The sequence below is a fragment of the Sapajus apella genome, unplaced genomic scaffold (genome assembly GCF_009761245.1).
Source record: "Sapajus apella isolate SASKATOON/1434 unplaced genomic scaffold, GSC_monkey_1.0 scaffold15, whole genome shotgun sequence".
Lineage (NCBI taxonomy): Eukaryota > Metazoa > Chordata > Mammalia > Primates > Cebidae > Sapajus > Sapajus apella.
The window spans coordinates 8,584,552-8,612,454 of NW_022436955.1; the positions used below are offsets into that span (position 1 = coordinate 8,584,552).

General features: G+C 41.7%; 1 protein-coding gene across 5 annotated transcripts in view; it reads right to left on the reverse strand.

Moving 5' to 3' along the window:
• CDH11 (cadherin 11) overlaps positions 1-27,903 on the reverse strand; it is a 166,666-nt gene that overhangs the window by 75,622 nt on the left and 63,141 nt on the right. For 3 of the 5 annotated variants that reach the window (XM_032284103.1, XM_032284105.1, XM_032284104.1), the window contains exon 2: positions 26,753-26,877. The exons of 1 other annotated variant lie outside the window; for it this stretch is intronic. The gene's annotated coding sequence lies outside the window, so the exon portion shown is untranslated. Of the gene's footprint in view, positions 1-23,478; positions 23,546-26,752; positions 26,878-27,903 lie in introns of all 5 variants that reach the window. One more of the 5 variants, XM_032284106.1, reaches the window with a different exon arrangement.

Here is a 27,903-nt window from a genome sequence, read left to right on the forward strand (position 1 = left end):
TGCTCTGCAGGCTGTGAGGCCACTGACAACTGACAACTCACTTCCCTTCTCTGAGTCTCTGTTTCCTTTTATTAGAAAAACAACAAATGATGCCTGACCTCCCTCATTCCTGTTAATTTGAAGGTTACATGAGATGATGGATCTGGAAGCCCTTTGTAAAAGCATCATGAGGGTTACACAGGTGGGGAGAAGAATGATGAAATGCTGACAGCAGTGGCAACTTACATTTATTTGGGTGATTTTTTTTTTCTGAGACAAAGTCTCGCTCTGTTGCCCAGGCTGGAGTGCAGTGGCACGATATGGGCTCACTGCAACCTCCGCCTCCCGGGTTCGAGTGATTCTCCTGCCTCAGCCTCCCAAGTAGCTGGGAATGCAGATGCCTGCTACCATGCCCTGCTAATTTTTGTATTTTTTAGTAGAGATAGGGTTTTACCATATTGGCCAGGCTGGTCTCAAACTCCTGACCTTGTGATCCACCTGCCTTGGACTGCCAAGGTGCTGAAATTACAAGCATGAGTCACGGTGCCCAGCCAAGTGATTTTTAAAGTTTTAGTTTTTAACCTTTAGTAGTGTGGGTTGCAGATAAATATAAATTATGTTATTATTATAGAAAGGAGATGTTATTTCACTCCTTTTCTCTAATATGAATATAAAATCTGCCAGATACTGCAGCAGGTTCATTTCAGGTACACAGGCATCCTTTTTGTTTGTCTCAAAACTCAAAGAGATTCTGTAGTGTTGACTTATGAGTATGCTGACCTCAGCTGTAGCTCCTTGGCTAGGGGATAAGGATGAGGGGAGAGGAGGCTAGGGGTAGTGGGGAGAGGAAGGATGCCTGATCCCTGCAGGGAAAGCTGTTATATGTCAGGACCGCAGAATGAATGGGGATACAGGCCAGATGTCCCTCTGCAGAAACTCCTGGGCCTCTCAATTATCCATGATAGGGGGTGAAAGTGGAGCAATCATGGGGTGGACAAAGCTCCAGGGTGGATGATATGGGTTCTTCTGCCCAAATCACTCATTCTCCATTAAACCTCTGCTTGCAACAGCCTAGCACATGAGTGGGCATCCCTGTTACTGAGTTATCTACTAATTCACTTTTTAAATTGAGTGTCTACTATGTGAAAGACACTGTGCGACATGCTTTCCATATATTTCCAGAAACAATTTTTCTTCAGCATCTTAATGAGGTAGATATTGTTTCCACCGCCCAGACAAGAAAACAAGGGTTTGGAGAACTTTCATTTGTATTTAGTTCATATCCCTAGCTAATGCCCAAACAGAATTTGAAGCTATACATGGCCCTTTTGGGAGCTCTTGCCCTTCTACCATTTGACACTGAACCAAGATCTACTTCTCTATAATTCTTCCAAACTTTGCTTTCTGGAGATGCTCAGAATGAAGCTAGCTCTTTTTTCCACATAGCAACCACTCAAGAAATATTTCGGAGACAAGAATTTCTTCAATAATTAAGTGCTAAAAATTTAGTAAAACATGTTTTTTGCCCTCAAGAAACTCCAAGGTTCCTGGAATTTTTAGATAGTAGGTATCTCCCTAAGGGTCTTCCAATCTCCACCTCAAACACCAGGGTTCCTTTAACACTCCCTTAGGGGAACATCTCCCATCTTTCCCAGATGTTCTCCAACCTGCCCACCTCCACCAAGTAGTTCCCAAGTGAATGAATCATGATTGTCAAACCTCTCTCCCATAACATTTTCCACATTAGAACAAAATTTTGTTCTGCATCCTTCCCTGCCTAAGTCTCCAAAGAAGGTGCTAATGAATAATAAAATGCAAGCCCTGCAGGGAACCGTAGAAAGGCAGCCAGATGATAAATACCTTCTAACAAATGGAGCCAGCTCAACAGGAGATAGCTCTGTAAGATCCCATGAGCTAATCACAGTCAAAGGGATTGGTAAGGCACCCATGGAAAGAGGAGTTATGTGGTGGTAGAGGCAAGTGCCATGCTTCTATCAGTGTTTCACTCAAGAGCATTAAGTCCAGGTCCAGTCATTCCCTGACAGAAAGAGCAGCCATTACTTGGCCACTGCTCACACCACCGGCCACTTCAGTTCTCACACCGTAAAGAAGGGGCAATTCTATTCTGGACAGCAAATGTTAAAGAACTAACCTTGTTTTTTATGAAAACACATAAACCAAATAATACAAAACTTCACTCCATTTTTAGAGCAGCATTGTGACAAAGCCCAGCTAGATGTCTCCCCAGGCCCGCAAGACGTCTCCCTAGGAGAAGCATATGCAGCTGGAGATGGCGTTGGCCTTTGCTCTCAGGGGTCTTACATACCATTGACCAATTGCATCTTTTTCCAAAGAGATTTACCAGCAGGCTAAATGTGCAACTCATGCACCATTGGTTGGGCAGAAAGTAAGTGCTCTCCAGCATTACTTTGTAAAGGAAAGTCCCTTGGAACCACAGCTGCCCTGATCAACTAAGGAACAGATGAAGAGGGAACAATACAGCAGTTAGTATAAACCATGAACTCGGCCATCAAGGACTTAGTGCCTCCCTGGTAAGATGTTTATGACAGAAAGGCTCACCCTTGTATCTCAAGGGTGGTTACCCATGAAACCACAGAAAAATAGCTCAATCTTCTGGTTCCAAGGCTGCTCCAACTTCTGAATCCAATCATGACATAGGCTTGGACTCTCTGCAACCCCAAGATTTAAATTTGCATCCTCCATCTCTTCCATGCATAGAAATTTTTGTATCCCTTTAGGTTTTAAACCTCAAGAACGTAATCTAGCTCACATTGCACTCACAGGGAGGGACTTGCATTTGAAGGACAGTTGTTTTAACAAATATACACATAAAGAAAATAAGAGCTCTGCAGCAAGTCAGCTAACTAAAATAAATAATACGTATGTAAATTAAGAGAGGTCAGGATATATTCAGGAATTGCAAGGGTACTTCACAAAGAAGGAAGAAAAGACCTAGATCATGAAGAATGTGGGTAGATTTTTGAAAGGAAGAAATGGAAAGAACAGCCTCATCCCTCCTCTGTGGGGATGCTTTCCATATCACAAGTTTATTCCTTGTTTCCTGGGAAACCGACTGTCTGGGCCACACCATGACCGCTGCTCTGCTGAGATGCCCACTTTGATTGCTTGGGGCTTTGGAGTTTCACCTAAGGCACAGCAGGTTTTTCTTCCTGGTGTCTGCCCCTGCCTCTGGCATTTTTACTTCTTGCTTGAGTCCTGTTTGGTTGGAGGAGAGAGTAAACGTTGCTGCCTACTGCCTGTTTCTATATATCCCTAGTGGCACCCCGGGATATATAGAAACAGGCAGGTGTATCATCTGGGGTGTATCATCCCCAGATGGATATTCTTTGTACCAGCTCAGATCAAGGACCCTGGTACCTTAACAGATCTAGAACTTTAGAGTTGTTCTAAACATGCATGCCCCCTCCCCTCCAACACACACAAGAGAATCACGCATACACGCCTATGCCTCATCTTCCCTCTCTTCCCTTACACTGCAGCTGAGATATCCTGGCCATCCTATGGCTGTGTGTTTATAAGATATGGCTAAATCCTACTTTACACTGCACAGAATAAACTAAGCCCGCTACTGATACATAATTCCTTTCTTTGTCAATATTTCATGAGCTTCCACAACTCCCTTCCACAGATGCCCAACTCCCCCATGTTTGGGTAACCATTAACATCTTCCTGCAAAATATCCCACAACATGGATGAACCTGGAGGACATTACACAGAGCAAAATGAGCCAGTCACAGACAGATGAGTACTGCATGATTCCATTTATATGAGGTAGCTAAAGTAGTCAAATCCATAAAAGCAAAAGAGTGGAAGGGTGGTTGCCAGGGCAGGGGCAGGGGGAAATAGGGTGTTCCTTATTTATGAATCAGCAGGAATACTTGCAGTTAAACAAGATGAATATGTTCTAGAGATCTGCTGTACAACATTGCACCTATAGGAAACAATACTGTATTGTACACTTAAACTATAACAGGAAGGTAGATCTCATGTTAAATATTCTAACCACAAGAAAATAAACTTTTTTAAAAAGAAAAACACTTTAAAAAATCTTCCTTCTGAGAAGAAAAGATTTAAGCTTTACACAGAACCCTAATAAAAAGTACTATTACCATAAAGTAAGTAGAGTGTTGGCTTTTAGACACGAGGAGAGAATGGAGATGTCACTTAGAGAAAACTCAAGGTAAAACACCAGCAGTATCCAAACCAAAAGCCAGAAGGAATCTTCCCAGGGCCATTAAAAAAGAAACTACTACGTAGACGTCCTGTCAAACACATTTAAAGAAGAATAGTCTCTTTCAAATAATTACAAATTAAAATCGGCTCTGAGATTGAACTTTGAGCAAACAGATGAGAGAGGAAAAATATATATATTTTTTTCTGCTGGGAATAATAAAGATGTTGATACAAAGATGTGATTTCTTCCCCCCAGTGAGGTCATTCTGTAACAAAAAAAGCATGATGAGGAGGAAAAATTCAGATTACAAAAGAATAGTGGCAATTCTTTCATTTATAACTTGCTAAAGAATGTTGAATCAGTTCCTTAGCGAGCATGGAGAACTGAAAGTTTTTCATGAGAGAACACTGGACGTTGTTTATGCTGGCAAAATGAATAGCTTTAGAGTAAACTGCTTGTCCTTACTCTATTGTGCAGCTTTGGTTATCCGAAGTAGATTTTCTTTTATTACCTTTCCAATGCCCTACACAACAAAAACCTACAGCATTTTTTAGAGAGAACCTGGCCTCAATGGAAACTCACCTGGCATTGAGGTCAAGCTTGTGGCATCTCAAATTGCCTATGTCACGAGTCCCCTTGATAAAATGATCTAAATATGTCTCATTTCTTTTGAGTCACATCTCATGTTAAACCACCTCTGGCCGTGCTAAGATGGGATAGATTTCTAGAAATAGTCATCACAAATTTTCAAAAGGCACTTTGTGCTAAAGTAGAAAATCTTTTATCCTAATCATAAGACCTGAGGAATGGATACTGGTCTGGGATTCAGGCAACCTGGATAATGTCACAGACTATATCACATCTATGAAATCAAGCATCCTATATCATAACAGACAAGTAATTAACTTGTGTGGGAACTAGGGGAGCCAGATTTAGCAAACTGAATTACAAGACCTCCAGTTAAATTTAGACTCAAGTAAACAGCAATAGTTTTTAGTATAAGTATATCCCATGCCATTTGGAAGACATACTTACATTAAAGCAATTATTTGCTGTTTACCTGAAATTCAAATTTAACTCAAAGTCCTATGTTTTGTCTGGCGACTCTACGTGAAATGCATCTGCCAAAATAATGAACTGGATAAGATAAGTCAATCTTTAAGTACCATGTTATCTTTGTTTGAAATACTACAATCATTTTCTTTTTAATTATCTTCCTGTGAACTCAGAGTGCTCATGCTTAGTCCTCACAAAAGCCACGTTGTTGGGCAGAAGAGATCACACTTGGGGAACTGTGGAGAGTTTGAGAATTTATGTATTTATTTATTTTTAGACAGAATCTCCCTCTGTCTTCAAGGCTGGAGTGGAGTGGGGCCATCTTGGCTCACAGCAACCTCTGCCTCCCAGGTTCAAGTGATTCTCCTGTCTCAGCTTCATGAGTAGCTGGGACTACAGGAGCATGCCACTGAGCTTGGCTAATTTTTGTATTTTTGGCAGCTTCTCCATGTTGCACAGGCTGGTCTCAAATACATGAGCTCAGAAGATCCACCCAATTCAGCTTCCCAAAGTGCTGGAATTAGAGGCCTGAGCCACTATGCCTGGCTAGTTTGAGAACTTTTAACATCAATGTAACTGAGATCAGCAAAACCCAAGGAAGGATCTTTTATTCCCCCAGGAGAAGGTAGAACACGCCCTTTAATATTGACAGGTGACCTACAATGTAAAAGGCCTAAGGATGAAAAGATTATCTATGGTGCTAATTGATTGAGGAATTAGGAATAATGTTCTCTTTCATCCTCTGAGTTGATACCAGTTCTCAGAAAACAACTAATACCCAAGTCCTGGAGTCAGGATAATTTATATTAGGGGCATGTACCACACTGGATTAACGGGTAACTTTCAAGGTCTTTTCAGAATGCAACATTCATATATAATTGTTCACGTGTACCAAAAAATAAAAGAAATGCTTTCACCAAACACACCTTGAGCATGGCCAGGAACCTGGTGTTGTATTACGCAAAGGCAATAGCAAACAAATGCTGTTATGGTCCTCAGGTCACTGATGGCCTAATGGTGGTGTTGGCTTGGTGGGAGGTAGCCCAGAAAATAGATGGACATAAATAAATTGTGAAAAGTTCTTCGATGGGGGATTTGGAGGGCTGAGAGAATTCAGGAGAATCACATAAACCAGGGTATGAGGCAGTTGGTCAGGGAAGACTTAGTGGATAAGCCAGTAGGTATGAATTTAGTCTCGTTGTACATACATAAGTCGAATGTTCACGGCGAGTAACAGCAATCCAGGCAGAGGGAACAGCAGGAGCAAATATTTAAGACAGGAAATAAGATCCTATATTCAGGTAATCCCAGGACTTTGGGACTGTGAAAACACAGGGCTTGCTCAGGAAAGAGGAAAGGGATGATGCAGAAAATGTAGGCAGGAGGTGGATCACATACACACATGGATACTAAAGAAATGATAACCATAATTATAATAACTTTTATTCTTTGGCCACTGCAAGTGAAGAAAATGCTGAGATTCATGACTGTCCTGAAGCATGCAAACGTGGAAAGTCAGTAGCGAGTCAATTAACCATGAAAAAATAGCCAAATGTCCATAATTTTAGTGTCTGTCCCTTGGTCAAAATAAATGAATGTCTGCTTTAATTATTCAGTTTCCATCTGGATGTGTCAAGCCCTTAGAATATGGAAGGAGCAGAGTGTCTAAGACTCAGGTTTACAAGGATGTGTGATGGCTGTGGGAGAAGGAAAAATAACTCTGTCTCATCATTGAGAGTGAATCAATGGGTGGGGGGAGGGAAGCGATGAAATAAAGGCAAAGGAAAATATTACACTGCAAACCTGCAATGTTAGACAAGTTAGAAGCATGAATGATACTGAATCTTTACAGTCTTGTGAGGTACAGATGATTCCTAAACTGACAGACAAAAGAATTGAGTGGAGTGGTTCACGCCTGTAATTCCAACACTTTGGGAGACCAAGACAGGCAGATTGATTGAGCACAGGAGTTCCAGATCAGCCTGGGTAACATGGAGAAACTCTGTTTCTACAAAAAAAAAGAAAACATAGCCAGGCATGGGGCTGCATGTCTGTAGTCCCAGCTACAGGAGACTGGGGTGAGGCTCACTTGAGCCCAGGAGGCAAAGGTTGCACAGAGCCTAGATGACAGGATAAGGATAAAAAAACAGAGAGAGAGAGAGACAGAGGGCCCGAGTTCTGGCATCAGACAAAATGGATAACCTAAATCTGACCCCAGCCATAAGAAATAAACCCAAATACATGTGCCAAGAATTCTCTAAATCTGCAGCAAAAAGTCAAAGAAAAATGACTCCTGATATAACAGAGATAGTGCCTTTGCAAAAAAGGAAATTAATCTCATTCTGATTTCCCCTGATTTGTACTGTATGTACCAAATCACAGCCCTTTTTGTGAAATTAAGAGCATTAGTTATCTCCCCATTCAGTTGCAGTGGCATTATACTTGCATACAGACATTCCTAGATGAGATGAGAAATATCAAGTTTTTACAAAATCATTCATCAAGAGGTGAGACCTAATCCTGATTACCATTTCGATAAGAAGCCCAGGACAAAATAGAGAATAAGCACAGGATCACAGCAGCAATTAGGCATCTTCTAGACAGTGACGCTTTTCCTCAGACCAATCAAGTTTGAGCAAATGAGAAAATTTTTCTTTCTCTCTTTTTGCCCCCTGCTGTGAAATGAACTGCCTTAAATAACTGATGAGGTAACAGCAAGTCTGTTAAAGGAAACGTTTGCCCATTAAGTAAAGCTTAATTAAACAGAGCGCAGCCTAATTGTTCTTCCATCTAGCAGGTGATACACCCTGGTTAACATCAGCCTGCTTGAAGGGCTTGGTCTAGAAGGCCTGTGATGGCATCTCACCAGTGAACTAGGAAACACACACACAAACACAAACACACATTTTGAGAAATCGTAAGACAGTTTGCAAATGAAGCTGTGCACATGCAAATAAAGTTAATCAAATATTAATACTCATCTCCTGGTTATTCTTTAGATTTATTCAGAATGATGAAGCTAAATTCATTTTCCCCAGTAGGTAGAGCCATTTGAAATTAATGATAAAAGTTTGGCACCAATGGCTGGGCACAGTGGCAAATGCCTCTAATTCCAGAACTTTGGAAGTCCAAGGTGGGTGAATCATGAGGTCAGGAGATCGAGGCCATTCTGGTCAACATGGTGAAACCCTGTCTCTACTACAAATACAAAAATTAGCTGGGTGTGGTGGTGCACGCCTGTAGTCCCAGCTACTCGGGAAGCTGAGGCAGGAGAATCGCTTGAACCAAGGAAGCAGAGTTTGCAGTAAACCGAGGTCACACCACTGCACTCCAGCCTGGCAGACAAGAGTGAGATTCCATCTCAATAAATAAATTCTTGTAATTAAATTAAAAAATTAAAGTGTGTCACCAGTACTGTGAGAGTCTATGGACTTGAAATTCTCCAAGAGTGCGTCATTAGTCCATGAAGATGGGGATCATAGGTGTTTTGCTCATTTTCTTATCTCCAGGGGGCAGCATGGAATGAAGCACTTAGGCAATATTCAATGAATACTTAACGTGAGAAAGACACTTACACTTGGATACATTCAAGGAAAGGGGTAAATCCTACAAATGTGTTCATGGGCAGCATTATGGAATAGTATTATGGGTTGAATTGTGTCTCCCAAAAAGATGTTGAAGCCCTAACCCCTAGTTTCAGCAAATCTGACATTATTTGGAATTAGGGTCTGTGTAGATGGCCAAGTTAAGATGCAGTCATTAGGATGGGCCCGAAGTTGATGTTGCTGATGTCTTTACAAAAAAAGGAAATGTAGACACAAGGAGGAGGCCAAGGAATGCCTGAGTTACCAGAAACTAGGAGGAAGGCATGAAACAGATTGTCCCTCAGAACACTCAAAAAGAACCAGCTCTGCCAACACCTTGATTTTGAACTTGTAGCCTCCGGAACTGTGAGACAATAAATGTCTGCTGTTTAAGCCATCAATTTGTGTAACTTTGTTTCATAGCAACTCCTGAAAACTAATACAGATAGAGCAAACTAAGCTAGAATGAAGAACAGCCCATTACCAGGATGCCAGTGACTCCTATCAACCTGGCTGCAGGCCATTTGTACCCTGATGGGTAATGCTGGAGCCATGAGCACCAGGTTCACAGCTGACCTCTGCACTTCCTAATCCTGTGGTCCTATTGCAAAATTGTGGGTAATAGTAGAATATATTTCTCCTTAGGTTGTTGGAAGGATTCAATCAGAAAATTCTTGTGAAGTGCCGAACACTTTGTATAGCATGTAGTAAATGCTCAATAAATACTATTAGCATTGACGTCCCAGAATTAGAGCCACAGAACAGACCCTAAAACTTAATGTCACTGGGGTCACTTTTACATTCCTCTTGTTAGTCACAATAGCAGGGTGAAAATAGCTGTATCTGGACTGCCCAAATGTGATTGGCTGGTAATATAGGGTCCCTGGGGTCCAGATAGGCCCCTCAGCAACTGAGGGACATGACCAGGAATTCAGGCATTCACAGTGGCTTTCACGAATGGCCTTCTGCTCCATTCCATCTCTTCATTTCCTCATGCTCCCCTTGATCCTCGAATTATCAAGAGGGGGCTTGAAATCTGCAAAGACCTAGTTATGCTGGAACTGATCCAAGAGGCCTGGAGGCCAGCAGGGCTTATGAGGTGCTGTGAGGCAGGGCTGGGGAGCTGCACTGGCAGTGACCTTGCAAGGCTGCTGGGAACCCAGTGAGAGGAGGAACCCTGACTTGTTTCAGTGAGAGGCTCAAGACAAAAGAGGGAACACCTGTCAATCAGGGCATCCAGGATGCTACACTGAGGTGGCTTTCTAGTCTCTTGCATTAGGGAGTGTGCCCAGGGCTTAGTAATCATTATCTTATTTACCCTTCACAGCAACTCAGTCAGGTAGGTATTACTACCTTTATTTTACAAATGAGCAAAGTGAGGTTCAAAATACCTTTGGCAATTCAGCTCAAAATAAGTTGCAAAGCCCATGAGCAGCTGATATTCAAGACTGGTGGAAACACAGCCTGTTACAGCCAACAACTGTGCCCAGCTGCTTGCTGGCACCCACAGCAGTGCCCCTGCTAGAAAGTCACTCTTAATGGGTGCTTGCTAATATTTAAATCAAATTGAAGACTGCATTATCAAATCCATCTGCTGAAAGTTTATAGCAACATACTTAAAAAGGCATAAATGCTTTTTGAATGCCAGGAGTGTGGGTTCTTAATTTTCCACATTGTTTATGGAATACCTGGAGTAGAGCAATCACACTAATAATTCATACTTTATAGCGCTTTATAATTTACAAAGGGCTTTCATGAACATTAGCTCATTTTACACATCAGCCAACAAAGGTAAGGGTTATTATTATCCTCGTTTTATTGATGGAGAATGAGAGCATAAGTCATACCTAGTCTTTAGTATTCAGAGATTTGACTGAAGATGAAGGCTGCTATCTGAGATTTGGGCTGAGGCTGGAAAATCCTGCCTCAAGAAAGAAAATCTGTTCTATCAGGAAAAATATAGTTTTCTCGTGCGAGAGGATAGGTCCAAAATCAGCCCCAATTTGTCTTTCTGTCTGCTCAAGGCTTCTTGTCCAGGTGGTCACAGCTCACTAATAGCAGCTGATGAGGATAGTGGCTTATAATTAGTAGGGGCTTATTTCATGCTGAACACTTTGCTAAGCACTCTACATACCTTCTTTTGTTAATTTGCACACAGCCCTGTGGGTTTTTACTTATGTTATTCCCATCTTATAGGTGATGAAATTGAAGCTCCAAGAGGCTAAATAGCACACTCAAGGTCATACGACTACTGTGATGATCTTAGAGGTTTCATTTTAAGAATTTGACTTAGGTGGACTGCATAATTAGTGTAGCCTCTTTAACTACCTTCGTTTTTATTTCCTGCTTTCCCCTGGTGCCTCTTGACTTTTCCTATGGCTTGCACCAGGTAAGAAATATGACTTGTGGCTGATTCAAAGGCTTGGTTTTATTCTGCACAGGACTCCAGAGGCAATGGATCTGGCACTGTACCTGCTTATATTAATAGCAAGGTGCCTGCCATGTTCCTCTTCCATAGAGACTGTGGTTTGCAATTAAAGAGATTGATTTTGGGCAGAACCCAGGCATTGAAATATCTTCATGGAGACAGCTTGGAAGTCACAAAAGAAATGCAGACCCAACTACCCCATTAGGGTCATAAATCACTGCTCACCACAACCCATGTAAAGTGGTATGTTCTTCTCCCATTCTGCAGCCATCCTGTCTGCAGGATGTCATTTTGGAAGCTTCACACGTTCTCCGAAGACAGACATTTTGCCATTTCTAAAATGATTCAAAATGCATACATCCCAAAAGAATTCCAGAGATATTATTAGCCAAAGTGGTATCTTAGGTAATTACAGTCCAGCTCCCAGTGGGACATACACTTTGAAGGCAAGAAATCATTTGGATGCTTAGGTCCAAGTCTGTTTGTAAACATCTACCACTTGACTCTCTGCCTGAAATAACTCAGAAAAGATGAAATTTTGAGATGAGAAGACAAACGGCAGAAAAAAGATGGCAGGTTAGACAGAGACGTTTCATACAAGAATTTTGGATGAAAAAGGAAACTTTGAAACTAAATATATACCCTAGCCTGGGGTTTCTGTCATTCAGTAAGAGAGAGTTCAAGGGGACAGACCACACCACATCACTACAGCCTGCTCTGCGTAACATCACATGAGAGAGAAAACCCAATAGCTCAGGCAGAGGAAGAGCCCCCTGAGAGATCTAAGAAGCTCATCTTGGATTTGAAGTTTTAGTTCAATTTCCTTCTTCTGGTGCTACTTATCAGCTGAGTGGCATCAAGAAAACCATTCAGTCTTTCACCTCTGTTTTTGCATTGAAAAATCAAGACAAAATTCCCACCACTCCCACTCCCCCATTGCAGAGGGCAGAGTATCAGGAAAACGGCCCTTCAGCACATGTTGTAAAATTCTAACTGTGACCTAGACTCCATCAGTCACTGTGAACCTCTGTCTACACAGCCTCAAGTTTGGAAACACCTGAATATTTAGAAATGTGTAGACTTGCATCTTGCCATCCCCATCACCTTCACTCCTGTTTAGGGGGCCTTCCTATGTAATAGTCATTGATTTAAGAATGTCAGAAGTAAAACATTCCTCAATCAACACAAAATCCTTCTGGTGTAGACATTGATTATTGGATGATTGCAATAACCACTTTCCACTCTCCCGTAGCAACACTGCTAGAGCATCCCCCATCAAAGACATCTGCTTCTGAACTGTTTGCTTGGCTCTTGAGACCATCCACATCCCAGCAGCAGGGACTCAGGCTGTTCCACTTCCCCGGGGAGACAGGAGTGCCCAGAGACCTAACGGAAGAAACCCAAGAGGAGCCTGGGGCTGGGGAGGGATCTGGAAGTCACCAACTACTTGTGACAAAGAAGCAAAGAGAAATACAGAGCAGTCACTTGCCCAACAAGACATAGAAAAAAGATGAGGAGCCAGGTATCCCCACTCCTGAGTCAGGCTGCATCCAAGCCCTCTAATGAGGGGAAAAAGCAAACACGCTCCAAAACTGGCAGGGATGTATTTCAGGAAGTATTCATTCTTCTTCTTCTTTTTTTAAATAAAAAAAGCATTGTTCTTTTAATTCCTTTAACGCTAACAAAACTCCAGAGAAATGAGGAAAGAAGACATCCACTGCTGGAAAAAGACTTCCGTTTCCTAAGTCCCAGTTCCTTTTTACTCTAAGAAGATCTAATTTTATCTAGGCTTCCCGAATGCAGCCACATAGTGGGGACTGCAGAGATTGGGGCTCTGGCAGAGGGATCACAAACAGAGCTTTTGTTTTGATCTCACTGCTTAGGTTAATGCATTGTGACTCCTCCATGGGCTGTTTCCCAGGACGCTGCTATCCCACTGTCTGCTAGGGAAGAAAACGTCTTGTGAAAATAAATTAAATGCAGCAGTATTTACAAATCCTGAGTCAGATTTCCATCCTGTCCAACAGGATGAGAATTTGGCCCATTATTTACACTAGTAAGCTGAGAATGACATCAAAACCTCTCTCATTATCTCCGCAGAGGAGATAATGATTTAAGTGGCTTTAATCTAAACGTGCAGACTTAACAATAGAAATGTGTATCTACTCTTTCCACAAAGGAGAAAAGAAACAGCACTTACTTCTATATTGAACAAACAGGACATCTAATTCTAAGCCTTGCTTCTAAACATCTGTGGATCCTACATCTCTTATCATTTCACTCGGAAATTCCTCTTGCCTTGGGGAAATAGGATGCATATCAAAGTCCAGGTAGAGAAAGAGCCCAAAATAGAGATGAAGGCACAAAGAGAACGCCTTGGACACTTGGGAAACAAATACAGCATTCTTTATGCATCCGCAAAAGCAGACTTGGTCTCCTTTTGCTCCATTCCTTGTCTCCTATGGCACACCTGCTCTGATCCTCTCTCACAGAGATGCCCTAAGAACAGGTGAGAGAAAAGAAGTGAGGACACTCTCCAAACTTTAAAGTACTCTGCAGAGACATATCACTATCATTGTTGCCACTCGTGTTCTTAGAACATCTTAGGATCTGTCTTTTTCTGGGTACCAGCAGAATGGGGTGGGAAGCATCTGGATGTGATAGAAAGTCCAGCCCAATTGTTTCCCAGCTCTGTGGCTTCACAGGCAAGGAATGAACTGATTTGACTCTGGTTTTCTCCTCTGTAGAATGGGCAACTGCCTCCTTCCTTATCATATGAAGCAAGTCCTCAATCAATGTTAGTCTGCCTCATCGATGTGTATATTCTAATGAATTACAGTTTTCTCTGCCTGTAATAAAAGTTACTGTAATTTAGCAGCATTGAGTTTGTAGAATACTTTAAAATAACGGCTTACTAATATATAATTCATGTATAATAAAGACCATGATTTTTATTGACATATAATATGCTACATATTTTTTGGCCACATATGATATTTTGTTGCATGCATAGAAAGTGTAATGAACCTTTTAAAGTGTACATTGTTTGTTGGTGTGTTGTAAAGTTGCACGTTTCAGAACATTTTCATCACTCCCCAAAAGCAACCTCACAGCCATCAGCAGCTACTATTTTTAGAACATATTTTACTAATCAGCATCCTGCTATTCCTCAAGGTCTAAGAACTCCTCTCTAAAGTCCACAACTAATTTTCTCCTAAACTTGCACTCAGCGCCAAAGTGCTGGACAATTGCTTAACACTTTGGAGTTCCTAGATTGACACCTGACATCTCCCTGGCCTGGTCTTCCCAAATAGATAGTATGTTCTTGGAAAGCAATAACGATGTTTTCTGTATTTTCTTTCTCCTCCAGCACCTCAGCTCAGGGCTGAACACAGAAGTAGGTACATACATGGGTACCGTCTGGTCAGCCAGTCACCACCTCTTCCAAAGACCAGTACATTTGTCATCTGTCTGCTACTCTGAATTCTGATGCCTCCACAAGCTGTGAAGAATAATCATGAAACATGATTATTCTCCCCATAGTATGTGCCATTAATTTTTCATCTTAATGAACTGTCCAGTCTAGTTTAGCAAGAGGAACAGTGATAAAAGCACCATAAAAAATGGCTTATGCCTTGATATTGTCAGAAACCTTTTCCCTACAACACCCGCACATAATTGAAATAAAATATCTCAATGGCTACAAACACCATTTGTCAAGAATAAAGTGGAGTAAGTGCTATTTCAAAAATTCATACTAACAGGCTTCATAAACATGGATTATTGGAATGTTCTTCTGATTGATACCTACTCAAGCATTTTAAGTGTGTGGCTTTTATTCTCTGCGTTTGCTTGAGTGAAACCACTTTCGGTACCAAGCTACATGTCAGCCCCAATTTTCCAGGGTATTACAGATGCACAGTCTTTCCTGCTGGGAGACGGGTCAGGCAAGTCAGAGCAGGTCCAAAAGGCCCGTGTTAATGCATGGGCAGGGAAACCATTATGCAGCTGTTGGCGTCCCCAGAGTGGAGTGCTCCAGGAACTGATGCCCCTCAAATCTGAGTGATGGTCCAGGAGGAACTTGGAGAGAGAGATGTCTGAAGATTCTGCTCATCCCAGCAGTGTGGAGGAGCCCAGTCTCCAGGCTTCTGTCCTGAACATATCAACCATCGTATTTCTGTCAACTTATAAGGGAAACACTAAATAATTGGTTATCGGTGTAGTTATGCTGGTTTAGTCATTCATCAAGAAATATTTAGAGTACTCTAGTATGGATTGTGCTGCCCTTGACATTCAGGACATAGTGGTGGACATGGCTGAACAAGTCTTTAAGCTTCAGGGGGCTTAGAATCTCATGGGGGAAAACAGACAATATAAAAATCAACCATGAAATGAAATAGACATGATATTTGCTAATTGTGATTGCTGCTGTGAAGGATTAGACAGAATGAGGAAATGTCAAGTGACTGCAGGGTGGACAGAGGATATGGCTTTAGAGGTTGTGAAGTCAGGAAAGACCTCTCAAGAGGGGGCATTTAAGCTGAATCCTAAAGGATGAGAAAAAGTCATATGTGAGGAGACTTCCAAGACTGAGAGAACAGGAAATGCGAAGCCCCTGGGGTTAGAAGAAGCTGAATCTGTTCAAGGGGCAGCAATTGTCCAGTGCAGCTGAGCAGATGGGCAGAGACTAGTAGGGAGTGACTGCGTCAAGGAGAGCATTGGCAGCAGAATTTAGGTCTGCATTTATTTCAGTTAGGATGCCAATAAATTGTTTAAAATAAGGACTGTGGACAACTGCAAGAAAACCCCCACTTCACTCCTCTATTGGGCGTTATTCCATCCTGCTACAAATTAAATCTGGACCTGTTTCCCCTCCATCTAATATTTTTCATTCAACTTCTGGTCCTTACAGTGATTCCCACCGGCTTTCTCATCTGCTCCTGAATTCTCCCTCTCCAAATCTATTTTGGACAGACATTCCAGCCCCTGTTCTCCTGTCTTTTCCAAGTTCCTTGTACCCCCAACTTCACTCTGGGTCCTCCTCTAATATGGTGGAAAAGGCCCTTTGGACACTGCTGCTGATTTTCTAGAAGCAGTGTTTACTGTGCACAGCAATCAGCAGGGCTCAGGTGATGAGTGGCTTTTCTTGCTGCTCCTTCTAAATGCTGGGGTGACCAGAATGTTCTGAAAGTTGCATAATTTTAGTGCAGAAACAGATTAATACCTGCCTTCAGAGTAGAAGTAATTTAAGTTCCTTGATTCCAGAGGTCCTTTTCTGTCTGGTTTACCACAGTATCTTGGTACCTAGCACAGTGCTTAGCATCCCATGAATAAGCATTCAGTGAAAACAATGGAGGAACAAATGAATCTTGTGTATTCATGAACAGACACAGGAAGGCTTGTTGCAAAATATTTAATAGAGATTATCTGGGATGTTGACTCTGAGCTGGGGATGTTTACTTGGGGTACCCTTTGGAATAACACCTGGAGAAGAAAAGGGAGGCGAAGCAGAAGCAGAGATGAAGAGATGTGTGATGCGGCCCAGCAACAGCCTCAGACCACCTTGCATGGTCACCTGGGATATTTCCTTCAAAATAACCTCAAGAAAGCTGATACGGCCAGACCTTTACTGATCAGCCCTCCAATGGGAGCTGCCCTGGGAAAGAGCATGACTTTAGCTGAGGTGAAATCTGCAAGTGAGGTCATCTGCCAAGAGCCTTCCCAGTAGCCGATACCACCAGACCTTCAGTGAACTGGGAATCTGGGTGGTGCATGGCAGTGTTCAGTGCAGAAGCAATTCTACACATGTTGAGATTTCCTTTTTCTTACAGGTCTTGATGCTTCCAAAAAAGTTAAAGGGAATGAAGCGATCTCTGCCTTAATTTAGGTTGCTCATCCTGTGGTTTGATGGAACATTGGCAATGGTCTGGTGGGGAGGGAAGGAGTAGAATCCTGGCTCTGTCATGTATTACGTGTGACTCTGGGCAGGGGACAACTCTGTTTTCTAGGCTCTGCTTAACCTCTTTGGGTCTCATTTTATTCTTTAATGGAACGGGGTAGCTAATGTTCATCTCAAGGGATCAAAGTGGATGATGCATAAGGAAGCTCTGTGCAGTTTAAAGGGCTATGAAGAAAGAGGAAGGGGAGGATCTTGTCCCTTTTGAAAATAGATGAGGAGCATTAGCCTAACAGGGAATGTGTGCCAAAGCTCTCTGCAGTGGAAGGCAGGTGGATGAAGACCATGCTCTCATTCCTGTGAAAGCCTGTTCACCACACACTTTAATAGATGGCATGCCATCACACAGCCAAACTCTATTCTCAAGGATCTTACAAATTTGAAGATAACTAATTGGCAATGTGGTAACCCAGGAACATCAATGTGATTTCTCCATTAGGAACAGTAGGCACAGTGCCCACAATACTTTTAAAGAATGCACAGCAACGTTTTAATTTCTTTTAAAATCAGAAGGAAAAATGACCTTTTAGGGTAGAACACTGTACTCATCTTTAAACCAGAATTGTCACAAAATGTAATTTTTAAATTTATTTATGGAAAAAGAGGCTCATGAAGATACACGTACCCAGGACCCGTGGAAGTGACAGACACTGAGGAATCAAGGTACTTTCTATACAAAAGGAAGAAATGACAAACTATCTCACAGGGGCTAGGAGCCCCTGCTGGAGGAGAAGATGCTTCTCTGCACACTCGGACAAATGGGGGCGGAGAAGAAATATGTGTGCAAGGGAATCGAGGTGTGAAACCTCACGATGCATTCAGGGACTATAGCAGTATAATATGGACAGAATTAAACGGGACGAGGGAAAGGGACGCTTCCGGGAGTGGAGCCTGGATCAAGTCTGTCTTAGAAGCCAGGCAAAGGACTTAGCAGTTTATCCTGAGAGGGACTGCAAGCTTCTGAAGCTTGGGTTTTAGACTGAAGCAACTTGATACAATTTGGATTTAGAGAAATAATGCTGCGGCTCAGTGGAGAAGGATTGGGGAAGAGAGAATGGAGCTGGACATGCTCCCATGAGCCTGAGCTGTAGCCACCCTGGTGGGGGCTTGTGTGGGCACTGGTCTATCCCACACTGCGTGGGGGCTGGCACGGCAGGGATGTGTGCTCCTGCTGAACCCACTGGCAAACACTTTTACTTTTGTTGCCTAAAGAATGATGTAAATGGTTCAGGGGCAATGAATCACCATCCTCCTAGGTCCATCTTTCAAGTAAAAATTCTGAAAACCGGTTGAGAGTGTTAAGAGGTCCAAAATAGTGTGTTATAGACAGACATATGATACGTCAGGAAACTTGCTAGACATTCATTTAAAGAGGTATCTTCTCACGAGCCATTGCAAGAATGTGACCAAATTTTTTAAAACTTATTTTCTTCAAATGTATAAATATACACACACACACACACACACATATATATACTTTTATACTTTACATATGTGTGTGTGTGTGTGTGTGTGTGTGTGTGTGTGTGTGTGTATATATATGAACTGTTGCTATATATATATGAACTGTTGCTATGGCAGCCTAACAGCCTTTTGGAATGGTGCTTAGATTGTAAAAGTTAGAGCCCTAGAAAACGTAAACTCACTAGCCCTGCCACAAGTGTTCTAAATCTTCCAAATGGTGGCATCTGCCAGGTGTCTAGCTACAGTTGTCTAGATCCTCAGCAGACACAATTAACTGGTGGCAGATTTTAGTATGGCTAGTTCCTTTTACTTCCTTGCTTTTTCAAATTCGCTTTAGCTCTGAGTCTCCCGCTAGACACAGGATAATTTGGGTTAGTAGCCAGGAAAGGAAGTGGTGATTCTGTGGCTCAAGAATCACATAAGACCAGAGAATACAGGCAGGGGTCAGTAAATATGTGTTTAGTGTATGAATGAATTAATGAATGTCCAAGAAATAATTCCTTGGAGATTCCACTCCACTGCTCTCAGGTTCAATTGCTTTCTTTGGCTGAGACTGTCTGTTATCTGTCACCCTGTAGATCCTAGGGACCCAGTCTGCAAGGAGCATGCACATGTCTTGGCCCAGAGCATAAAAGAGTTCCAAGAAGACTTTCAGGATTTATTTGAGTGAGTGAAAGAATGAATGAATGAATGAATGATTACAAGAAAACAATCCATTTAGGCCCAGGGCATATGACTACAAAACCATAAAACACCGCCTTCTTCCTGCTTGTCATGCTGTTCAAAGTCCCTTTCACTTTGAGGACAAACTACCCCTTGCCATGAAATGCAGGGAGGAAACACACAGGTAACCTGAGCAGTGCTCGGATGCTTTGATCTTTCAAAGAAGAGTATCCTATACCAGCCTTTGAGAGGCCATGTTGACTCTGACAAACTGAACATGAGAGATAATGCTGTCTAAATGGCTGGTTGTCGGAAATGAAGTGATTAGATTTCAACAGGATTGCCTGTTACCACCCTGGACCACAGGGCCGGGAAGGCAAGTGCAGAGAGCACGCTCGCCTGCCCAAGAAGCACTTGCTGAGCACTTGAGAAGGCAGAGAAAATCCTTTCCTGAAGATCAAGTGGCCCAAAGAGGGGCACCTCCAGCCATCTATATCCTGGGGATGGATCCCCATCCTGGGGGTGGATTTGCTGCATATGGGCATCTCAGGGAAACTGACAATGAGAAGAACCTATTATCCATTTTGAGAACATCTTGGGTTATCTCACTAAATCAGTGCTGGGGAGATGAACTGCACTCCAGTCTCCAGGTAACTGACATCCAAACTGTATCTTGATTAGGGATTAAATTCATAAAATCATTGCATAGAACATAAAAAATGATTATTTAAAATGCAGTGTCTCCAGATGAAGTATTCATAGGAATTTATTGTGCTATTTTGGCAACTTTTCTGTAGGTTCGAATAGTTTTAAAACTTAAAAAAAAAAAAAAACATTTTAAATCAAATGAGTGCAAGCAAAACAAACAAGGGAGAAAACTTAATACTTTTTTTCTTTTTAAAATCAAGGTGGCTGGGCGCATTGGCTCAGCCTTGTAATTCCAGCACTTTGGGAGGCTGTGGCCGACAGGACCTCGAGACCAGCCTGGCTAATGTAGCAAAACCCCATCTCTACTGAAAATACAGAACATTAGCCAGCTGGGGTGGCGCACGTCTGTAATCCCAGTTACTCTGGAGGCTGAGGCATGAAAATCGCTTGAACCTAGGAGACAGAAGTTGAAGTGAGCCAAGACTGCACCATTGCACTCCAACCTGGGTGACAAAGTAAGACTCTGTCTTAAAACAATAAAATAAATCAAGATGTAAAACAGTGTTTATAGATGGGTGTAATCTGTGTATATGAATGTGGAGGAAGTGGCTATATGGATGTGTATGTTTGTAACTGCCCACAAACTGTCTGGGAGTCACACAGAAAACTGACAATAGTGTCTTCCAGGGGAGGAAATTGAAGGCCTAGAGTATAGGAATTGAAGAAGACTTAATTCTCTCCAGACTCTTTTTCACCATCTTTATCTATTTTAGCCATTTTGACTATTTAAACATATCTATTTAAGGATATATAAAAATAAAAGCAAATATTTCATGGAACATCCCACCTAGTAATGACACATACTGACTTAACTTCTATATCATTCCCTTTGCCTGGAAAAACCTTCCTGGTCTTCTCCTGATAAATTCTTACTCATGATCAAGTCTAAACCCAGAGGTCACCTCCTCACTGAATCTCCCCGTGATTTCCTCGGGCAGAGTCAGCCCCTCTGTGTTCTCACGGATCCACGGAACTGTCTAAAAGGAACTCCGTACCACGGTTATTTGTTTGCCAACCTGGATCCACCACAAGAAGAGGGGTTCTTTGGAAGCAGCAGTACGGTTTCATTGCTGTACTGATACAACACTGCCTTACTAAGTTACTTCATGCATTGATTTATTATTGTATCCCCAGTACCTAGTCCAAGGCCTAACATACGGATGTTCTCAAGATGGTCGATGAGTGAACACAGGCAGAGTCTTTTCCCCTCTAATCATTGTTGCCCCTCACTCACTGGATACATTCAGCCATATCCTGCTGCATTAGCCAGAACCAGCTATGCCTCCTTTAAAACTCAAGTGGAGGGGAGAATGTGAAGAAACGGGAATGTGTATACACTGTTAGTATGAATGCAAATTAGTACAACCTCCATGGAAAACAGTGTAAAGATTTCTCAAAGAGCTGAAAATAAAGCTACTTTTCAGCCCAGCAATCCCACTACTAAGTATCTATCTAATGGAAAAGAAATCATTATATCAAAAAGGCACCTGCACTCAAGTGTCTGTTACAACACTATTCACAATAGTAAAGTCATGGAATCAATCTCAGGGCTCATCAAAAAATTACAGGATAAACAAAATGTGGTATATGCGTGTATGTATATATGTGTGTGTGTATATACATATATACGTGTGTGGATATACACACATATATACATTCTATACACACATATATATGTAGAATATATATATGTACACATACACACACACACACACACACACACTACATTATTTTTATGGCAGCATAGTACATTATGAAATGCTACACAGCCACATACTATATAGCCACAAAGAATACTGCACAGCCATAAAAAAAGAATGAAATCCTATCTTTCGCAGCAACATAGATGAAGCTGGAGGCTATTATCCTAAGTGAAAAATCTCATAAACACAAAATCAAACACTGCATATCCTCGCTTATGAGTTGGGGGAGGGTTGAAAAATTACCTATTGGGTACAACGTTCAATAGTTTCGTGATGCGTATACCAGAAGCCTAAACTTCACCATTATGCAGTATACTCACAGAACAAACATGTACATGTACCTCCTGAATCTATTATTAAAAAAAAAAAAAAAAAAACTTCAAATAGAGATTTGGGACATGGCCATACCAAAATGACTGTAATAATAATTGCCCTTCAACTCCCTTCCAACCCAGCTTGGTTAAGACTGGAAGCCAAGGTGCAAAAGAGTTGGACAAGACCTTGATCAACAGGAGGCACTACAGTGCTGTGCTTAGGAGTGGAGACCCTGTCTCTACCCATTGCTCATGGTGGGCTTTCTTCAGCAAGTTCTTTAACCTCTCTAAACCTCAGTATCTTTATCTACGAAAGAATCATGACCCCTGCACATAGCAGCCAAAGTCTTGGTAACGTCAAACAAGATAATAAATGTAAAGCACGTAGCACAGTGTCTGGTACAACAGCATGCTCAGAAAATATCAACGTCACTGACCTCTCTGCCCAACACCAGCTAAATAAAGCAAGATCAAAGAGGCACAACGTTGGTTGAAGTTTTTCCTTTAGTATGATTTTGCGCAGGAGTTGGATGTTCAGTTTGCCTACCACATAAGAGCTTCATGTTGATTGTGGTGATAACAGTCACATTGTACACACTGAAGAGGTGCAATGTGTAGGCAACAAGTGAACTGAGCGTCTGTTTATGATTCTGATGATACCAGATACAGAAATATAACTGGCCTTCTCCACAGTGGCCTACGTCCCGAAATAGGAAATATGCATTCACAGACAGACGCAGCAGCACAGGGGGTTAGGAAGCAGGCTGCCAACACAGGGACAATGCAGAGCCTGGTGGGTTCTGCAGCACAGGTGAGCTGCTCCCAAAGCAGCTTTCTTGGATTGACTCCTATGCAAATGAAAGATAATTGGGTGACCTGTGACCAGCAATTCCTGCTGGTTATTACTCAGCAGGATGCCAATGTGTGTACACTTCTCTTGAGCAAAGGGCAAATCCCTTCCACTTCTCCAAGATGTTCATTTCTAGGCCCCCGTGACCTATTGAAAACTCAGAAAGGTCACAGGGCTCAGAAGCCTTATTCTGTACTTGCCCTGATAGTTCCTCCTCTACTGAGGGAGGGTACCTAAGATAGGTGTGCTAGAAATGGAAGTTGAAGCTCCAGTGGATTTCACTGTAAGTTAACCAGAGCACCGATCCTGTGAGCCCGTGCCAAATTTGTTTAAAGTCTCTCTCGGTCTTTCCTTCCCACTTGGATTTTGACTGCTATATGCAATTACCTGACCGTAAACTCCTTGAGGAAAGGGAAAATGCCCTTTCATCTCTGCCTGCCTTTGTGGCAGCTCATAGGTGCTTGTTCTAGAAAGCCTGGCATCTTGAACTGCTTGGGAATCAAGAATCTGAGTCTTGGCTAAAGTGATTGGTTAGTTTTGTTCTTCAAAATTCTTACAGTGTGATCAAGAACACCTGCTTTCCCCAACCAGGCACAGAATTCTTTTCCATCAAAGAAGCTTATCCTAAAAAAAAAAAATCAAAGGATTGTTCCATCTGCATTCCTGCTGTTTTTTGTTTTGTTTTGTTTTTTAAAGATTTCATGCCACCAGCATTGAAGTAATTTACCTTCCTCTCCTTGCAATAAAAGCTTTACAGAATGCTTCAAAATAGACTGTTCTTAATTCCCAGGTTAAAAAAAAAAAAAGCTAACAGATTTCTTAGACATGAAATTAAATTCAAGTACTTTCTATTTAACTTCTGACTCTGATTCATTGACACCTCATTCTAATTGTCCCTATTATCTAGAAAAATAGGAAATGTCACTTGCACGTCTTACTGATGAATTCAAAAGGCCGATGAAATGAAGAGCCCCACTTGGCTCAGCAGAAATGAAGTGATCATCATTCACAGACATAACCACAGGAGGGATACACTTCCTCTGCTGAGCCAGGCTTCAGAGCAAATGAGTGCAAAATAAGCAAATGCAAGAGGAGTCAGTCATACAATTTCCAAATCGTTCTGAAGCGTTCGTAGGGGAGTGCAATTTTGCTTCTAGGATAAGTGTTTTCATTCATTGGCGTATTCCCTCAACAAATATTGACAAGCGCATAAGAGGTAGGGACTCCCCAAGTTGAAATTTTCTCCCAAAACAGACCCACATTAACACATAGTGTAAAATACCTGAGAAATTATCAGAAATTTATAGTTCCCAGTCACAGGGGATTACCATCTATTTAACAACAGCTTGTGTCATGTGCAGGAGAAGCCCCTGGCCTTACGTGGAGATAATGGTGTTTGCCCATAATATGGGAGATTCATTCAGGAGAAAGGCAGACGGGGAGAGTGGTAAAAGACACAAGCACTGACTAAAGTCAGACCTCCCATATATGCAGATTTCAAGGATAAAACTTACAGTACTATGGCCATAGACAAGTTACTTATCTTCTCTGATATGCTTTGACTCTGTGCCCCCACCCAAATCTCATCTCAAGTTGTAATTTCCATGTGTTGAAAGAGGAACCTATAATTCCCCACATGTCAAAGGAAGAACCTGTACTCCCCAAATGTGTAGGGAGGAAGGGGATTGGATCATGAAGGCATTTTCCCCTATGCAGTTCTTGTGATACTGAGTGAGTTCTCACAAGATCTGAGAGTTTTATAAGGGGCTCTCCTCCCTTCACACGTACTTCTCTTCTCTCTTCTGCCACCTTGTGAAGAAGATGCCTGCTTCTCCTTCCACCATGATTGTAAGTTTTCCAAGGCCTCCCCAACCATGCAGAACTATGAGTCAATTAAACCTCTTTCATTTATACATTACCAGTTTCAGGGAAGTTATCGATAGCAGTGTGAAAACAGACTAACACATTGTCCAAGATTGAGTTTTCTCATTTATAAAATGTTGGATATTAATAATACCTACGACATAAGGCTTTTGCAAGGATTAAGGGGAATGATACATTTAACGTCCTTAGATACCTGACTTATAATAAACATGCAAATCCTGTTAGCTGCTGTTATTTCATCACTTTTCTCTGTGTAGTCACCTTAGTCCATCTTCCTCACATTTAATTAAAAATATACTGAGGGTCCCTATTCATTTGCTTAATAAGTACTTACTAAGTGCATACTTTGGCCCAGATACGGTACTTAAAACTGGGAGCACAATGGTCCCAAATAAGTCCTGTCCTCAAAAATCTCTAGGTCTAGCTGGGAAGACAGAGCACTAAACAGACAATTACAGTCCAATGTAGAAATCACAGTAAGTGGTGTAATCCCTGGCTGCTAAAGTATTGTCTAGGTAATCTTAGGCTATTATAAAAACTCCTTAGAGATAGTGAAGTCCAAGCTAAGATATAAAATTCCTTAAGAGTCCTTATGAGGTGAGAGAGATTATGAGGCTTTGGGGAAAAAATGGCTGTGCCCTATGAGGAGATCCTAGAGTGGATATATATAATACAGGCAGGGTGGATAGGGAATAGTAGCTGAGAGATAAATCTGGACAGCAAAACAGTACCCCTTTCTCATTAAAGGATGCTAGAAGCTTGTTAAGAAAAGCTTATCTCTATCATTTAAAGGGAATGAGTGGGAAAGAAACATAATGTATAGATTTAAGGGCATTGTTCGGGATGTATATATGGTGGATCACGTTGGAGCTGATGAGCTAGAAATAACCTTGGAGGCAAAAAGACCTATTAGGTAACAATTTCAGTAATATTGTAGAAAGAAGGCTTGACTTGCATTTGAATGGTGGCAGTAGGGATAGAGATAAGCAAAACTATTTAACAGATAGGCAGAGAATAGAATGAATATGAATCAAGAGGATTTAACTGCTATTGGAGATGAGGGGTTGAGAGGCTTAAAGTAGCCGGCCCATGTTTCTATTCTGAGTGAATTTTGATACTACTACAGAAATGTGGGACCCAGGAAAAACCTGGATTTGACATATGTAATTAAGGCATCCACTGGACATCCACATGGAGATGAGCCATAGACACTTGGATAAGGAGGTCTAGATTCCCGAAGAGTGGAAAGTCACACTGGTAGAATTAATTCTTAAATTTCTATCTGGATATTTAGATGTGTCCTATGAAAATTGCTCCAGTTACCACTCAGCAGATGGAGAAGGTAAATGGATTAATAGAATCCTAAAATATAAGAACTGTTAGAAATCCTAGGTCCAGCCACCCTGGTGGCCCAGTAAATGGAGCATTAATCTCATAGCATAGACAGTGAATAGCAGAGTTGGGTCTGGGGGTTGAAATCAGGCCTCCTGGCTCATGATGAAGGGCCCTGTCATTTGAAGTCTAAAAGGTTCAGCCTCCTAGCAATCTCATTTCCTTGTGGGATATAAGCTACCTTGCTCTCATTTTAAGACTTTACTTTCAAAAGGAAAGGGGGAAAAAAGCAACATGGCAATCATCTTAGTTGGCTTGTTCAGCCAAATCCTTGCTAAAGAATTATAGTCCCTTTGGTTCCATCTTTCTCCTCCAGATCTTACTATTACTAGCACATAATAAACGTTCAATAAAGAGAATCCTATAACATCAACCCTGAACAATCACATTCCTCAATACCGAAAAAGGTTGGCCTTTCTCTCCCTCTCAGATTCTACTTTTGCCTTTAGTGAGGGTCCAAATCAAGCCACATTTGAGAGATGGACCAATGGCATAATTTCCATCTTGATATGCATAGTAACATGTGAATTGTTCAGTAATGTTAGTCCATCTTACCATCTTCACCCATTGGATACTTGCTGCCAATTTCTGTAACACACTCCACCCATCTGATTGGTCACTCAACAAATGACAACTGGAAGGAATGTCACAGGGCCACTGAGCCGAAAACACAGTGATTTCTGCAAAAAGTGAAAGGATCATTAGTAACCTAGCGGTGGCGTGAATTGAACAAGCGATACACTATTAAACACAGTTGCATACAATGGACTTTTCTCTTAGAAGATGACAATCCAGGTGTGCAAAGAGAGAGATAAACAAATTACTAAAATTATGTGAAAAGTGAGAAAAATTTGTCATGGATTTACAAGTACCACTGGATAGTTTGATTAACCATATGTGCATTTAGTACTTTGATAACAATGTTAACAGCAATCCTACACACAACGTCTTATAACATGCTGTATAATTCACATACGTTTGCTCTTGCACTAAGAACAAGCTGATGGGGGAAGGTATGAAGACTTGGCGCCCATTTCTGATAGAACCTATGTTCCAATGTCCAAAGCAATGTCTTCCTTCCTAAAGTGAGAGCACTGTTCTGGTATTGACAGATTCTCACGAACAATCGGCTCCAGGATGAAGAGTAGCAGTAGCGGTGGTGGTGATAGGAGATGCAGTCCCCACTCCAGCAGACCGGAGTACTGGGCTGACAGGGTTGCAACTCTTTTCGAGATTGAATTTCCCCCCACCCACATCACCACATTCTGGACTTTCTGTGTGGGGGCTGTGTTCTGCCTGGATTCTGGTCTGATTCATCTTCCTATCTTCCAAAATGTCTAACACATTTCCTAGCCCAGAGCATCTGTTCAATGCATATTTGTTGAGTGAATAAAGAAAAGAATATGGAGTGTCTCAACAGCTGTCATCTTTAAAAACTGAGGCACTGAACCAAGAAAGGTACCAGCTGGTATAGCTTCCCTAACACAACAGCATAAAGAAGTTCTTGAATGTCCTTCATCTCTAGGCTTCTACCTTCTAGGATCAACTCAGCCTGTGTTAGGGGCTTAAACAGCTTATTTCTTTGACTTGACTTCATTTCTTTCCAAACCTCTTTTCTTGTCTGAATTTGCTTCCGTCTAATATTCTACACACAGCCTTCTCCAAAACAACAAACAGGCCAACCAAAGCCCTTTTTAGTGAAGGAC